At 43.4% G+C, this 16,054-nt stretch overlaps 1 long non-coding RNA gene across 1 annotated transcript; it reads left to right on the top strand.

The window, feature by feature from the left end:
* Nucleotides 1-331: 331 nt before the first annotated feature.
* LOC101747677 lies at nucleotides 332-13,687 on the top strand. Its single transcript, XR_006939681.1, has 4 exons — nucleotides 332-705; nucleotides 904-6,146; nucleotides 8,929-10,722; nucleotides 11,433-13,687. It is a non-coding gene; the product is annotated as an uncharacterized LOC101747677 (long non-coding RNA).
* Nucleotides 13,688-16,054: the final 2,367 nt, after the last annotated feature.

The following is a 16,054-nucleotide window of genomic DNA, read 5'->3' as shown; positions in this document are numbered from 1 at the left end:
TCCCATTTGGGGAGCGGGCCTGTCCCCCTGACCTTGCTCCAGGCTGAGGAGGGTCCTGGGAGGCACAGTGCCCCTAAAACAATAGCAAATGTTACGAGAAAAAAAGCAAAACGACAACGTCGCCATTGCCAGGGAGAGAGCAGCCCTCAGGTTGGATTCCACACGCGCTGATCCCCATAGGCCATGATGTGACCAGAGCCTTCAAGATCAGCCCTTCACCTTCTAACATGAGTTCTTCCTCCCCTCCCCAATCATTTTTCCCCCTGAGAAAGGCTGCATTCTTTCCCAAGTTAATTGTATCTTTCTGGGTTGGATAAGGCATATCTCGTTAGAGGGGGAGAGGGGTTTAATGTGAACTTCAAGCTGATGTCTTCATGCTACAGAAAGGAGATTCCTAATCAGTACAGTATATATTTTCTATAATTGCCCTTTGGCATTCCTTGTCTTTCCTGGCTAATTAAAGTGAAAGAAGACTGTGGTGAAATGTTCCAGTGTGTTTTCATAGGAACAGAAAAACTAAAAACCCCTTTTGTTTAGAAATGCGGGGTTATCTTAATGGTCCAGAGGGTCAGCTGTTCTCACAGGTACACTGCTAAAATGTAGTACTATTTTTCTTTCTGAAGCACGGCTGCAGCTCTGGGAGCAGCTCTGGGAGGCTGCACAGGAATGCGGTCCCATCTCACAGTGTGACAGCCCTAGACCAAGGTATTTCAGATTAAAACACTTGCTTTCACAGCACCTTGAATGCACGATCTATTTTTAAAACTCAAGATTACTCAAGCCAAACTTTGGCTTTTAAGTTCCTGATTTCTAGAGGTGACACCACCACAGCTGTTACTGAGGTGGGATTTGCCACTCTGCCCCACACTCAGTGTGTGAAGTTTGTGTTAATGTTTTATCCAGGTACAAAGGCATCTGAAGGATTTTAAGAGCAATCCCTCCACAGGAATGGCTTGAATGTATTCACAGTGCCACACACCTCCAGAAAGCAGGATGTGCTTCTTATTAGCAGCTGAGGACGGCTTGCTGAAAGGCTGCCAGCATTTTCTTATGAGAGAGAGCATTACATGCACTTAGTGAGTACATGTGCATATATAGATATATATATTTCTAATGTGTATGTAATGTTGTTTCTTGGCATTTATTTGGGGAAGGCTAGGTGGCACTGGGCAGTTCGTGCTGTGTCAGTTCTTATTTGCTCTCACGTTCTTCTGTTTATGTGAATGCTCACACTGCATGGAGCAATGTCCTCTGCTACTGAGGGCAAGAAACCTCTCAGGTCCTCATGGAGCCAAACGGAGAGGAAACAGGACAAGAAGGACACACAGGTCCAGAAGAGTGCCACAGAAATGACCCAAGGGATGGAACACCTCCCTACAAGGACAAGCTGAGAGAGCTGGGGCTGTTCAGTCTGGAGAAGAGAAGGCTCTGAAGAGACCTAAGGGCAACCTGTCAGTATCTAAAGGTGGGCTACAAGAAAGAGGGGGACAGACTCTTTAGCGGGGTCTGTTGTGATAGGAAAAGGGAAATGGTTTCAAACTAAAAAAGAGGAGGTTTAGGTTGGATATATATATATATATTTTTTACAATAAGAGCAGTGAAGCACCGGCACAGGTTTTCCAGACAGGTGGTGGATGCCCCATCCCTGGAGACATTCAGAGTCCATCTGGACAGGGCACTGAGCACCTGATTGAGCTGTAGGTATCCATAGCAAGAGAGTTGGACCAGGCGGCCTTTAAATCCTACTTCCAGCTCAAGCAATTCTATGATTCTATGATCATTCTCACAGTTTCAGGAACTCTGCCTATAAGATGCCTGTGTGCCACCTCATCTTATTCTTGCAATGTGATCTTCCTGTATCTTTTACTCAATAACACCTCTGTGCAAGTTTTCATTATTTGTTCTTGAGGTAGTACTAAAAATATCTCTTTTTTTCCCCTCTTCCTGAGCACTTTTTTAAAGAGAGCAGTTTTATTTCTTGCCCTGAACCCAATCTCACTGGAGGGGCAGGAAGGAACATGCTCACCTGTGTGTCCTATCCCCACTCTCCACTGTCTGCTTTTGTCTCTGGTGCGGTTTCGCTTCTGCTGGATGACACATGAAGGCCATGTGTGGCCCAGCAGACCATCTGAACACAGAGGTACTTCAGTGGCTCAACTGGGACATGTCTCTGCACATCACACATTCCCTGTTAGGAATCAGGTCAGTTTGCACCAAACTGGAGAAAATCCTGAAGTTGCAGATAGTGCCCTTTGCTACAAGGCTGCCATCCCTTTTCCCCTTCGAAACAGCTGAAACGTCTGAAATAGCAGCTGTTGAATTTATTTTCCCTTTACACAGCCTCTTTCTAAGGGAAACTGGACTGATTAGTACCCATTTGCTGGGTTCTGCTGCATTATGACACTAACATGTGGCATCATTTCAAACCAGGTGGGATTTTCTTTAAAGCAATCTTTGGTGACAAAAAAAATAATAAAAAATAAGAAAATGTAGTTTTAGCTAAGCAAAATGCATTTTAATATGCATTTCCCACGGCCCTGATGTGAGATGTATCTTCTAAGTGCAGTACATCACCTCATGTCAGCAGTTAGACTCGATGATCCTTATGGGTCTCTTCCAACTTGGGATATTCTATGACTCTATGATTCTGCTGCTGTGCTCACAGACCACATGCAGCAGCCATCTGCAGCCTGAGCTTCTCCTCCTGCTCTATCATGATGTCCATCTGAGCCGGAGCAATCCCCCAGCCCTACACCTCACAGCCCCATCACACTGCATCCCAGTGCACAGCAGTGGAAGGCAAGGGAGGGGCTTCAAAGGCGCTGGTCTCACAATGGAGTTGGAGTAACTAGCTGCTGACAGATTTATAGGCTTCAGTCCAATTAAAGTGCTGTTTATTGCTTTTAGAAGGGGCCTGTTTGTTTCTAATTTTAGAAGTAGGTTGGGGAAGTGACTAGAATTGTGAGTAAGGGACCTGAGATTTTTCACTAGGGCTTCTGGTGCTATTCATTAATAGGAGTTGTTGATAATTATTTAGCCTGGGACCTCAACCAACCACGGCAGGGCAGAAATTCAGGGCAGCACCCAAAAAGCAGCGAAAGGGCTTTCCTTTGCTCCCCCTGCCCTGCTACATCTGCTGATTTTGGTGTGTGTTCGACCAGCCACTTTGTAAAGAGCTCCCCTTGTTCCCTATGCATCTCTTCCGCTCTCTCAAGTTGATTCATTTTATGTGCTCCTTTTAAAGAGAATAAAAAGTACGCCGGTGTGAATGATTGTTCCTATCTCTGGCCAGCAGCGATAGGAACCTTGGGCCAATTGCCAGAAGGAAGTGGAGAAATAACAAATCTTGCCTGCGAGATGAAATCAGAGCTGGAATCGGGATTCCTGTGTTGTGCCCCTAAGTTTGCGCAGTTTTGCTGTACAGTGGTGGGAAGCCCCTTTGATGTCAGCTTCCCACTGTCTAGAAAAGCTGCAATATAAAGTTATTGTAAAACTTGGTTATTTGTTTGTGCGGTACTTTGAGAGCCGCTGGTGAAAGGCGCTGGATAACTGCGCGGTTCCCTGTGGTTTGTAAAACATGCGTTGATCACCATTTACCAGAAGGCAATGACAGTGGGTTTTTAACAGAGAGAGGCCCGACCCAGACACAGCACACTCATGTTTCCAGGTCCTGGGGAAGTTTATGTCCTGAACGTGCATCCAAGCCCAGCGCCTGTGCAGAAGGCAGAAGGAAAACCACATCCCAGTGTGCCAGCCTTGGGATCGGGAGGTCCCATCCTCTGCCGTTGGAGTTTGATCTGGAACTGGGGCATCCCATAAGAACTCATCTTAGATGGAGACAGCCAGAGCCCAGTGAGCCTCACCTTTCCTTCCCCTGCCCTGAGCCATCTGCAATAATCCTTTAGCTGTGGGCCGAAGACATAAGAAATAAACTACAATAAAAAAGATAAAAGGGAGCATAAATCGATTTCTGTGGTAGCTGAGGCTTGAAGTATGCCTAAATATCACTTAGATTGCACACTGTTTGGGCCGTGTGCCATCCTTTTATTACTTATCCATATACAGGAGATTTCATTGACGATCTGTTAAAAATATATACCTCTATTCTGGTTGAATCTAGAAATTTTTTAGCCGAAAACAAGAATATTTGAGCTGAAACTGCTGTTTTTTGGTGGTTTTTTTTTTTTCCCCCAAACTGAATTTCTTTTCTTTTCAAAAACAAGTAGATCAAAGTAGGGTGTTTGGTTTTAAGTTCAATAAAAGCAATACTTTTCTTCTTCAGGGCAGTTTTTTGCCTATAGCTAATTTTTTTTGGCCATGTCTAACATACAACATCTCCTTAGAAATCCATCTTCCGTAAGCAGGATTATTACAGAAAAATAGAAGTGTGTTGGGATGCCAGGAGGGGAGAATATAATCTCACCTTTTTCTTTTATCCTAACAGACAGCCTCAGTGGGCTAATAGCCAAGAGGGTCGAGGTATTAAAGCACCCTGCACAGACCACAGCAGATGGAAAAGATCTGAGTTGGGCAAAATGATCGTTGCTGAAAGTTGCACTGTTACGTGAAACCATTACAGGAGAGCAGAGCACCAGGAAAGGAGCATCTTGCCTATTGGACACATTTTTGTGATACTACAAAGGAATTACTTGTGGTGTCAGTGATGTAGATTGCTTCTAGCACTCAAGAAAACCTTCCTTCTCAAATGAGGGTTGGTCCTGTGGGTCACTCTTAGGAGAATATCTAAAATCAGGCCATTCTGCTGGACTCAGAGCAGCAGTCAGTGCTGTAGTTGGAAGAAGGCTGAGAACATGTAGGAATGGAAGCCCCAAGGGGCTTTGGCTGGGCAGCAATATCCCACTGCTGCCCTGTGCTTTCCAAGTAGTTTGGAAAGATCTAACATGATGGAGCTGCAGAGCACCACCTGAGCTTTTGGTAGAGAAAAAGTCTCTAGGAATCTCTCACCAGCTGTCATTCAAATAGACAGTAGGCAGGAGGAAGGTCATACATGGGTTTTATAGGTTTAGGAATCCTTCAGCGTTATCAAGCCAACTGCATCACTTCATGGAACGATTGGCCTTGTATTCATCAGATGAATGCTAATATTCATAAACTTCTTCCTAGTCACTTTTATTATAGAATACGATGAAAATAATAAATACATAAAAGGAACTTCCAGGACATCATTTGGGCTCCACGACTGACTCACTCTGCAACCTTGGGTGAGTCTCTTAATGCCAGGTACCTCCTGCTTCCTCTCTGATAAGTTAACAAATGCAAAAAGACTAAGAAAAAGGAAAAGTAGTTACATTTGTAGATAACAGGAACTTACTTTCAGACCAGTTGATACCAGTAGCCCACAACCAATAGGTCATTTATAGAATCATAGAATCATTTAGGTTAGAAAAGATCTCTAAGACCACCTAGTCCAATCATCCACCTACCACCAGTATTGCCCACTAAACCATGTCCCTTAGTACCACATCTACACATCACCTCCAGGGACAGTGACTTCACCACCTCCCTGGGCAGTCCTTTCCAGTGCCCAGTGACTCTTTTGAAGAAGTTTTTCCTAATATCCAAACTGAAGGGAGAATTTGGTAGAGTCCTCTCTTCTGAGAACATCACAAATGTAAATAAAACCTATGTGATGCCCAAAGTCTACTAATATGGTGATTTATATTTTACAGACACATCCCTGACAAGGGCTGAGGCCCCAAAACTGAATACAAGAGGCTGCTGACACACTGAGCCATTGGATGAATCATATTTTAAGTAAAATACAGGCTTCTTTCAGTGCTTATAAATAGTGGGACTAGGAATACAAGAGTTCCAGCTCATAGAATGCAACTTCATACGTGGTTCATACTCTGAGCTTTGAATGTAATCTCAGCATGGCACAAATCTGCTGATAGGCAATTGTGGATATAAGGGTGACTACCTGTAAAGCTATATGGGAATTGCTAAGTCACAGCCTGAACCAATGATTGAGCACTCGGCGAAGGGACACAGCCGGTCCTGTAAGCACAGGTGAAAACAGGTTCCACCCTTTTCTAAGCCTCATTTAAGGGCTGGCTGCCACAAGGGAAGGTTTTCTACCTGGAGATCCCTTCCTTTGGAATATTGAACAGGACCTGATCCTTGAGGTGGATAAGTAACTCTTTCTTTCTTTCTTTAACTGGATTTTGACCACCACCTTTTTTTGGGTTGACTTAGGACTGGTTATTTGCCATTGCCTCTCCCTACACAAGCTGTTCTGGTCAAAATCATGTGTGAATGAAATATATCTCTTTCTACCAAATGCCTGGGAGTGTTGCTTATGAGTCTTTTCACAGCCCCTGGGAGGCAGAAATGGGAGAAAAAACCTCTCTCTTTAAGAGAAAAACTCAGTGGGCAGATAAGAAATGTTTTCCTGTGGACCAGAGGCTGACCTGGGCAGGCACGGAGCAGTAGGACCAGCTGCTCCAAGCTTGCCCCATGGGCTGGGTAGGCAGGGGCAGGCACTGGGATGCAGCTCCTTGTGCCTGGTGTAATAATGCTGAACCAAACTGGAAACAAGGTGGATTTTCTGAGTGGAGTAGAAATTGGAGTATTTTCTCCATGTGGAAAAAGGCTGTTTTTTGTGGGCAGGACCAAGATTCTGGTAAAATGGAAGGTATGCTGTCTATAGTCAGGCTCAGTAGAGATTAATGAAACCAGATTAAAAAGACTCACAAAAACAAAGTGATTCCATGCCTTTCCTTCCTACCCAGCTGCTATCCACCTTCTCTAGCACATTTGGTCTCTCCCTTTCTTACACATGAAAGAAATACTGCTCTGTGCATCAGCCTGTTGGATATTTCAGGCACTGTCACAAGAAATGAAAGATATATATATATATGTATGTATATACTTATATATACATATATATAATATCGTATAGTATTATATAATATACTATTATATTACATATAGTATATGTGTGTGTATATATATATATTTCTGTTTGCATATTAAATGCCAGGAAGATTGGTAAAGATTTCAGAAAAACAAATTGACATTTGGCCTAATAAAATAGTGTAAATAGTTTTTCCTTTCTGCTTTGACTTGACAGAAGATTGCACGAAGAGCTCAGAGAAGAAATATTTCATTTTTCCTGAAGGGAGGCAGGAAACTATTAACAAACAGTGCAGGAGCACAATATCCTGATATGTTCTTTAAAAATCCTCTCATGAGGACACAAAAACATGAGATCTGAGCATTAAATTTCTTGAATTGCAAACATTCTGGGAGGAATCACTCCCTCTTATGCAGGATATGGACAAGATGACCTTTAAGTGTCCCTTCCAACTCAAACAATTCTATGCTTCTACAGTATTCGTGTCATGTGGTTTTAGTGGGCAATATTGGTGGTAGATGGATGGTTGGACTGGATGACTTTGGAGGTCTTTTCCAACCTCAATGATTCTATGATTCTTGTCAAACTGTGATATTATGTTGTCAGCTCTCACCATTTCTTCATGCTACATTGTAAGGCTTGTCTTAATTCTCCAGCCGCTGGAAGCATGCAATAAGAAGTCTCAGATTTTGGTTTTTAAAGTAAAATTTTAAAGGTGAAAATATCTTGAAAATATGGTAGGGATGGTAATTGCTCCCCAGCAAGGGCATGGAGAGTAGCTCCTGAAACCTCACCAGAGCCACCGTTCTGATGTCCCCAATCTCCCAGTGCCCTCTGTACCATGCCACTGCCAGCATGTTGTGAGCAGCTCCCAGAATAGGATGTCTGGGGCTCACTGCATGCAGTCCCAGCTCATTGTTAAGAGCCAGGCTTCTGCAGGAGGTGCAAACTGTGTTTTAGACCCTCCCACTTCCAAGGCTGATAAACCTCCCATGTTGCAACTCAGTTGTGAGGGCCCTCAGCACAATCCTGTGGCAAACTGGGGGAAAGATAATAAAATTAAATTTACTATTGAAATAAAAGACAGAAGGCGCAGTGGTTTTACTCACTAAAACCATCCGCTCCTCAGCTTACTGGAAGTTATTGTTGTGCTGCCAGTTTGCCATGGAACAGATGGACCAGATGCCATTGGGGCCTTTGGCTGGGGGAGCTGGTGGTTTGTTTTCTATAGGCTCTGGAGCTTACACTGAGTGTTGCAGAAGTGTGGAATGAGATAGAGGGTGTGAAATCAAAGATGTCAGTAGTTTTTATGTATAACTGGAAGGGGTTTGAGAAGGTTTGGGGCATTTAGGCTTGGGTCTGTGAGAGCCATGTTTTGGGGAGTCAGAAAGGAGCAGGGGTAGGAATGGCATTAAAAATAGGTAAAAAGCCTTTTGACTGTAGATGAGCTGAGTTGCTCTGCCTGGGAAAAGTGCAGAGAATTACAAAGTGATGTTTGGGACAAGGGAGTTCTGTTCCCTCTGTCCAGTTACCAAACAAAGGAGGTGAGGGCTTGCAGTGAGGTAAGGGATAAGAGCCCATAAAGGAAGCAAGACTGAGGAGGAAATATCCCAGACTTGATCCTGAAAGGCAGCCCCAGGTACCGCATGCACAGAGCAGGCTGCAGGGCCCAGCTGACTGCATAGCATGGGGCATCCACCGTGCTTGGTTGCTCCAGTATAAACACAGGGCCTGGACAGGGGTGGCAGGAGGAAATCTGCTTTTGTGCTGTCTGTAACAAATGTGTACACAGACAGCTACTGGGAGGCAGTGGAGGATGGCTGTCAGCTTGGCAGAGGTTGATGTAAATCAGGAAGGCTCAGCTATTAGCACTGAGCTGGCTTGCAGCAGCTGAGGCCTTAGCTGAGCCACTGAAGTGGTAAATAGCGCTGACAGCAACTTGTGGCTTCGACAACCTTAAATGAACTCCATGAAGTGCTCATTTCTGAAGAGAATGTTGTTGAAACCTGGAAATGAGGCTCTCAAAGGTTTAACAGATTGGTCTGTTGTAGGGGGTTTGTTTAGAAACCAGATGCAGAGGAGCACGGCGTCGCCACACGTGGCAGGGCAACAGCATCCTGCTCCTTAGTGCTGCAATGGGGAGCAACCTCGCACAGCCCGTGTCAGCACACCAGTGAGCTGAGGTAGGGCGAGGGTGCACAATTCAAGTGAATGGCAGACGATGACAAGCTAAAAATCTATCTGAGTAATTGAAAAACGTTCGTGTTGTTGCATTCTTGGAAATAAAACTGGCACACGTTCTGCAGAAACGGCAAAGTGGTGGGAACAATTGATCATGATGGGGCTGGGTAGAGAAATAGAGCCATCTCTTGTGGGTTTGAGCAACTCGTTGGCTGCTTCAATAAATAAGTGGGCAGGGGCATAAGCCCAGCACAAATAAGAGCAGCACTAGTAGCTGAGTTTGGACCCATAGACTGGGCTGGAGGCATGGGGCTGGCTGGTCTGTGAGGTCTGACATAGGGTGGGGGGAGGCTGTAGCTAATCCAGAGGAACAGATGTGCATCCAGTTCACAGTTGGTGACCAGTGTAAGCTTTGGGTTAGATTTAGAAAGAGGACACTCAAGGCAGGATATTTTTTTTTTAGGTTCTTAGTAAGACATCCCAGGACCATATCTTTAATGGAGAATTAGCCTTCCTGTAGTCTCTGCCTGCCTCAGAACACCAATGCTGCAAGCTGGGAACTGACAGCTGGATCTGCAGGACACCAACTGCATCTCTCTGCTCCTGAGACTTGGGGAGAGCCCTCAGGGCTGTGATAAAGTAGATGCAACTGAGGTGACCACCTGATCTTTAATCTTCTTGGTGAGTAATTACCAAACTCAGAACATCTGCACCATGCAGGCACCAGTGGCTTTTTGCTGTAACATCCCTTGGGATGAGAGATGATGGCATTGAGTTGGTCCAGGAAGGCTCATAGACCTCAACAGTCTCCTTCAGCATGACTCTGGGGTAATGAAGAAACAGAAGTTGTGCATCAGCAGGCTCCTGCACTGTTTGTCCCATCTGCAAGCCCAGGCTCCTCCTGTCATGTCTGGGATGGCTGCATCTTTGAAGAGTGCATGGGACCAGAATCAGCCACGATTCTCATGTTGGGATGCTCACATTCAAGGTGGATCTGAGGCCTGCAGGAAATGGTAATAATGTGAGATTCCACCTGGAAGAAGCTTTCTTGCAGGTGAGTCTGGCAAGAGGCTCAGTGAGCAGCTGGAAGGAGACCAAGAGGAAAAGCAGAAGTGGGCAGGCTCCTGGAAGGCTGGGAAAGGTGGGCATGTCACATCACTTGCTAAGAGAGCCCCAGAGTGCTCTGAGAGTTGTGAAAAAAGGTAGAGACAGTTTTAGTCCAAAATGTGTTCTAAAAAACACCTAATATCAACTAGTTTTCAGCTGGTTCTGTCTGAGAAAAGAAAAATTTAGAAGCCTAACTAATCCATAGCACTAAGATTCTTACCTAACCTTTAATTTCTTAAAAATAACAGCAGGAAATTAATGAGAAAATGTTATTTTGCTGGTCAGATAGAAGCAGAAGCAAGTAAATTTTCTGCTGTGCTTGACTTCAGTGTTGGTTCATTCAGTGCCACAGCCTCTGAGAAAGGAACTGAAAAAGAATCTGACTACTTAGAATCACAATAGTGTTGATGGACATGTTCATCTGTCATATTAAGGCTCCTCATCATCCCACATTCAATTCTTGGCCAGATCCAGCAAAGGACAGAGGCATCTGTGAGAAGAATTTCAATAGAATTCCAGAGAATTACAATGGAATTACACAACAGCACGGAAAATTTGTGAGTTATTACGATTTATATTTCTGTGGGTTCCAAAAAACAATCGTAGTGTAAATATCCCCCAAAAAACACTGGATCCCATTCTCAAAAAGAAGACAAACAGCTCTTCTCAGTGCATTTTGTTTATTCAACAACCACTCAAAAACCAGTGCCATCCAGACATGCTAGAAGCACATTATTCCTACCTGGGAGAGGTTATGTGCTGAAGATCTAAGGTAGAAAGAGCTGTAAGGCTGGAGAGAAGGTGATGGACAAGGTTTCATTTAGTTTGCAGTATCGATGGGACAAGGACTGTCTTTCTGCTCTGTTTATGCCATCCACAGCACAATTGAGGCCCTAGGGCTTTTAGGCTTGACTGCAGTACAAACTATAAACACCAATAACACAATAAGGTCTCAGATATTTTAAGGTTGGTTGTCTGGAGCACACTATTATGCATCCATCATGCAGCAGTGTGAACACATGCTCTCTGTGCCTAAAATTAGAGTTTTTCTCAGTGTCTTCTAAAAGCTGTTTGCTTCTCAATTGCAGTGTGCAGTTACAGTGACATGTAGATGATCCCTGTGTACTTGATACTGTTTTTCAGACTGCAAGTATGTTTACTGCAGGGGAATCATGAATATATTTCATTTTCTTTGCTGCAGCTTTATGCTGTATAAGGACAGAAACATTTATTTGATTATGAAACCCTGTTTTTGTGTTTTTTCCAGATTTCTTGTTGACATGAAGAGTCTGTTTTTTGTTTTCCCACACTGCTGGAGGATGGTAGCAGAAACATTAATGGATGTGGATCAGCAACATCGCTCACAGACTGGGAGAGGAGGAAGAATATCCTGCCCTTTACCACTGAAGCTTAATACCAACTTACAGACCAATCCATGGCACTCATATTCCTGTCAGCAGATGTGGATTTTCCAGCAGCAAATAAGCCACTAATGGTACAAAGTCTTTCTCAACATGGTGTAACACTTGACCAACCCAGGCCAAAAAATGAAGTCAACTCATGCATGTTACTGTATCACATCAGGCCAAAGAGCTTTGTCCTTCTGTCACCTAGCAAGGACTGTGTATGGGGGACTCTTGTGTGTATGTGTTACAAACCACTGTTGGTCACATTAACAGAATAAGAAACCAGAAACATAATGGAGGTCAAGTATGAAGTGTTGTGAGCCTCCAAATGTAGAGGTCAGGCATACAGTGAAAACAACAAAACAAAATTGTAATGCTAGTTGCAAGCTGCGTGGATAATCAATACCAGAATGTGATTCCTTTTAATCAGGGGTTATTTTAGATGGCATCAGAGGGGAAAAAAAAAAATAAGTCTAAATTTGCTAATTGGGAAGTTGAAAACCATGGCTGACAGCAGGCTCCCAGGAAAGAAGTAGGTTGCATGCAGTAAGAGTAGTGTTCAGCAACAAGGTCACAGCAGTTAGATCACCAGTGAGATAGAAGTTCATACTAAGGTAATTCTTGTGAATTCTTTTGTATGCTCGAAGCAGAACAAGGATATTGAAGTGTACTATCTGGAGGATTCTCTCCATGGCACAGCACTCATGAATGAAAGCTCTCTGATCTCAGCCTCTGAATTGAACCAACAGCTATCCTAGGCCTAGTAAGATGGAAAGGCAGCTATTTCCCAGAACTCGAATGATATCCCCTCAAAAAGTATTTGAGCAACTGTTCTTTTGCATTAAACTGTCCTCAGCTGAGGTGAGGTGGGTTATTGTCATAGTAGTGTGTGTGTGTGTGTGTGTATTTTTTTACCTAAGTTTTTTGGTGTCTCTGAGTTGCCTCTTGCCTCAGCACATCCTTTGCAGCAGGCAGGGTGCTGGGTGAGCCATTGGGCTGCAGTGTTCAGTCATGCTGTTTTTCTCTACTCGCTGTGGATGCTGTCAGTTGGCACGTGGAGGCTCTCTGTTGATGAATGAGTGCTGTGAAGCAGATGGGATGGAAACAGAGATGTTATTGACATTCAGTCAGACCCCAGTGAGCAGCTTTTTGGCACCAATGGGCTGAGACATGCCCACTTTTTAAAAGCTGGTCTTTTTTCATTGACATGACCCCGTGTGACAGCTCCCTCTCCTGAGATTTCTTCTGATTTGATTTATGGAGTCTGAATTCCAGCTGCATGCTACTTGGGGCACAGACCGATGTGATGCTCCATGTGAGGTGCCCAGACAAAACAACAGCTTTAAAATGTCATCCAGCAGCCCCAGAAAGACTTGTCAGAGCTGGAGGGGACAGATTCATCGCTTGCAGGCAAAGGGAAATGAGGAAATGCAGGAGTTGTGCTGTAGGAAAATCTCCCCCTAAACTGCTTTCTCCCATGTACGATTGCCTATGCTGAGCCTATTCAAGGAGTCTTTGGGAAATACCTAAGAGGATTTTTCCTTTCAGATTAAGTGATTTCTGGATGATTTTACCCACAGCACATCAGCAGGGGGTGAGTTTAGCTGCACTTTGCCTGCACCAGTGAAAGAGAGGCTCATTCTTTTGAAAATCATCCACTAAATTAATGAAGACGTGAATGTACATTAGGCTGAACCTATTTAGCTTATTAAAGGCTCCTCTCTCAGATCATTTCCTTCTGTGTGTCTTTACATCGCAGGCTCTTCTGTTTGTAATTTCCAAAGTTAGGGAGGAAAAAAAAAAAGATTGTATTTTTTAAGAGGTTATTCTCAGCTTTCAGCAGTCAGAAACTGTATGTACAGTAGTCAGCCTGAAATCCCATAGGAAGATGGAAGACCTCGCTGTGCTCAGTTAATGCAGTAATGATGACTGTTGCTCTCTGCTCAAACATAACTTGAGGTGAGTGCCACGATTAACAAGGAGTAAGAACCTAAATGAAATGTCAATTTCTGTTTTGTTGTGTTGAATGAATTACCAGGACCTTCATGATCTGAAACTTTGGCTAGGATCATTCTGCTCTCCTGGGGAAAATAAAATGTTTGGTCAGTGCCAGTTCCTTTGACTCCCATTGTTTTCACTGGCTTTGGGAACAGATCCCTATTTTTGCTTTAATTCTCTTTTTCACCCTTATAGCTAATGAATAGAGTGATGCAAGAAATCTGCAAGGCAGTATTGAAGGGATGCTGCACTGAAGGAAAACAAGGAAGCTACTAAGATTACAAGAAACTCATTTTTTGAGGATGGAATGGGAAAATATTCTATGAGAATGTTGTCTTTGTGAAAGCTAATTTGAGTGATCTGGGTATGGGAAGCTGAGGGTGGGGAGGTAGCATGGGCCATGAGTGCTCTTTTTCTTCACCTATCTATAGATACTCACCTTTTCTGCTGCTACAGGGCTGAGATTCCCAAGTACTTTCATCAAGATTTTGTGCTGCTCAAACCTATTGCTCTGGTCAGAAAGACAACGGCTCCTCCACTGCAGAGCCCAGAACTCCACTTAAGATATCATGATATATCGTTTATGAATCTGTAGATAGCCCAGGAATTAGGCCCCTTCCAACTGTTCCCATTGACGTGATGACAAAGTATGACGTTCTTTTGCATTCCTTAAGTACTTGCTGTACATTTGTTGAGTAGAATTAAAAAAGAGCTCTCCAGGCCTATACGTGATGATGGGTGTCAAACAGCCTTGCTAGCACCCTGACTACCTGCAGTGTGGAGAAGTGGGAGCCTTCCTAATTCTGCTCCCAGCTCCTTGCCTGCAGCAGCCCATATGGAACAGGAGAGCCAGGAGCTGGGCGCCTACTGCAGCTGCAGAGAAAGGCCTTTGCCTGCTCTGGATGTCATCTACAGTATTTTGTATTAAGGGATCTTGCTTTGATAACTTTTTACTTGTTTTTCCATTTTTTCTCCTTTTTTTTTTTTCTCCCCAGCTACACTTCTGTCAAATCCCAGTTTCCATATGAAGGTTTGCACCAAGTTGAGTGAAAGCACTAAGATAATCTATTTGTAACAAAATACTTTTCCTTTGCTTAATAAACTTAGTGCTTCCCTGTAAAAACAAGCTCTTTAATTACTCAGGTGTGGCTACTCACCGTATTAAATCACCACACTACCTCCTTAGCGTAGTAATACAGTTCTTTACAATTTCATTTTAGAATCACTCTTCTGTTGCTGACATTTAATTTTGCACAGGAGTAACACTATCGTAAAAGAGCCCAGGTGCAAAAATATTATGTTTTTAGCATTGATGTACTGTGCATTACTATTAAAAACTAGAAAAACTATCAGTGCTGCTCCATATCAACTGGGATTACTTAGCTTAAATGTTTAAGAGGAACCATTTAAGAGCTCTGTTGCAGTACAGGTGTCTGTGCACCTCTTCTACACCTGGCCATTTGATGATACACTTTCATATGTGAGATTTCAAACTTTCTCACAGGTAAATATATATTTTTTAATGTTTCTGCTCAAAGTTGCAAACAAAGTTTTTTCAGTAGGGAAGAGGAAGAATGAGTTGCATGTTGAGTGAATGCTATTTTGTCAGGTTTGTATCCATAGTTTTTGGATGATGTTTTGGCTTCCTTAGGCTCTTCTAACAGGAGCAATTACAACTGCAGTGGCTTGCAGTTCTTCTGTCTTTGTTTCTTGTGGTAGTGACTCTTTATAATAGAACTAGAAAGACCTTGAGTTTAACTGAAACCTGCAGCAAGACGTGCTAGAATTAATCTCTCCAACCTTTGACAGTACAGTTTAATAATCAAGTAACCAGTAGCTAAGTGGTTAGGCATATACTTTCACACATGGAAAAACCATAACCTCCAGAGAATGGTTCGTGTCATTCTGATGTAGATTTTTTTTATAGAGTAGAGAACACCTTCAATAAGGCTGCAATGGGAGCACTGCGCTGCCATACAACCAGAGCTCCGTTCTTCAGGCAGAAATGTTGGAGATAAGGAGGAAAAGCTGCAGTTTTCTGTCCTTTGCCATTTGTCCAGAACTCTGTTGCTTCCAGGTTTCTCTTTCATCTCCTTTCTGTTGGCCTTTTAGCACATCTGGATCTCTGAGATTTCTCTTCATGTAAATATTGCCCTTATTTTTTCTCCTCGATTTCTCTCAGAAAGTTTCTGCATGTTCTTATCTGCAGCTCCAATCTCTGTTTGCTGCTCTTACTCTTGAGCTGCAAGTGGTTTGCATGGTGGTTTCTCCTGTTGTGTTTTTATCGGGCATCCTCCAGTAACAATCCTGCATTCACCCTGTTTTGCCCAAGGTTCTGTTTACCTTCTCTATCTGCTCTGGTCCTCATGTTTTAAGGCTGTTGGATTTCTCATAATTGCAAGGTTTGGGCCTCTTTCAAATGATTGGTTTTTTATCTAACCGAGTGTACATTTCTCTTTCCTCCTTTCATTGGACTGTTCATTTT

This window comes from Gallus gallus, chromosome 6 (assembly GCF_016699485.2).
Source record: "Gallus gallus isolate bGalGal1 chromosome 6, bGalGal1.mat.broiler.GRCg7b, whole genome shotgun sequence".
Classification (NCBI taxonomy): Eukaryota; Metazoa; Chordata; class Aves; order Galliformes; family Phasianidae; genus Gallus; species Gallus gallus.
This window is presented reverse-complemented; position numbering and strand designations above follow the sequence as displayed.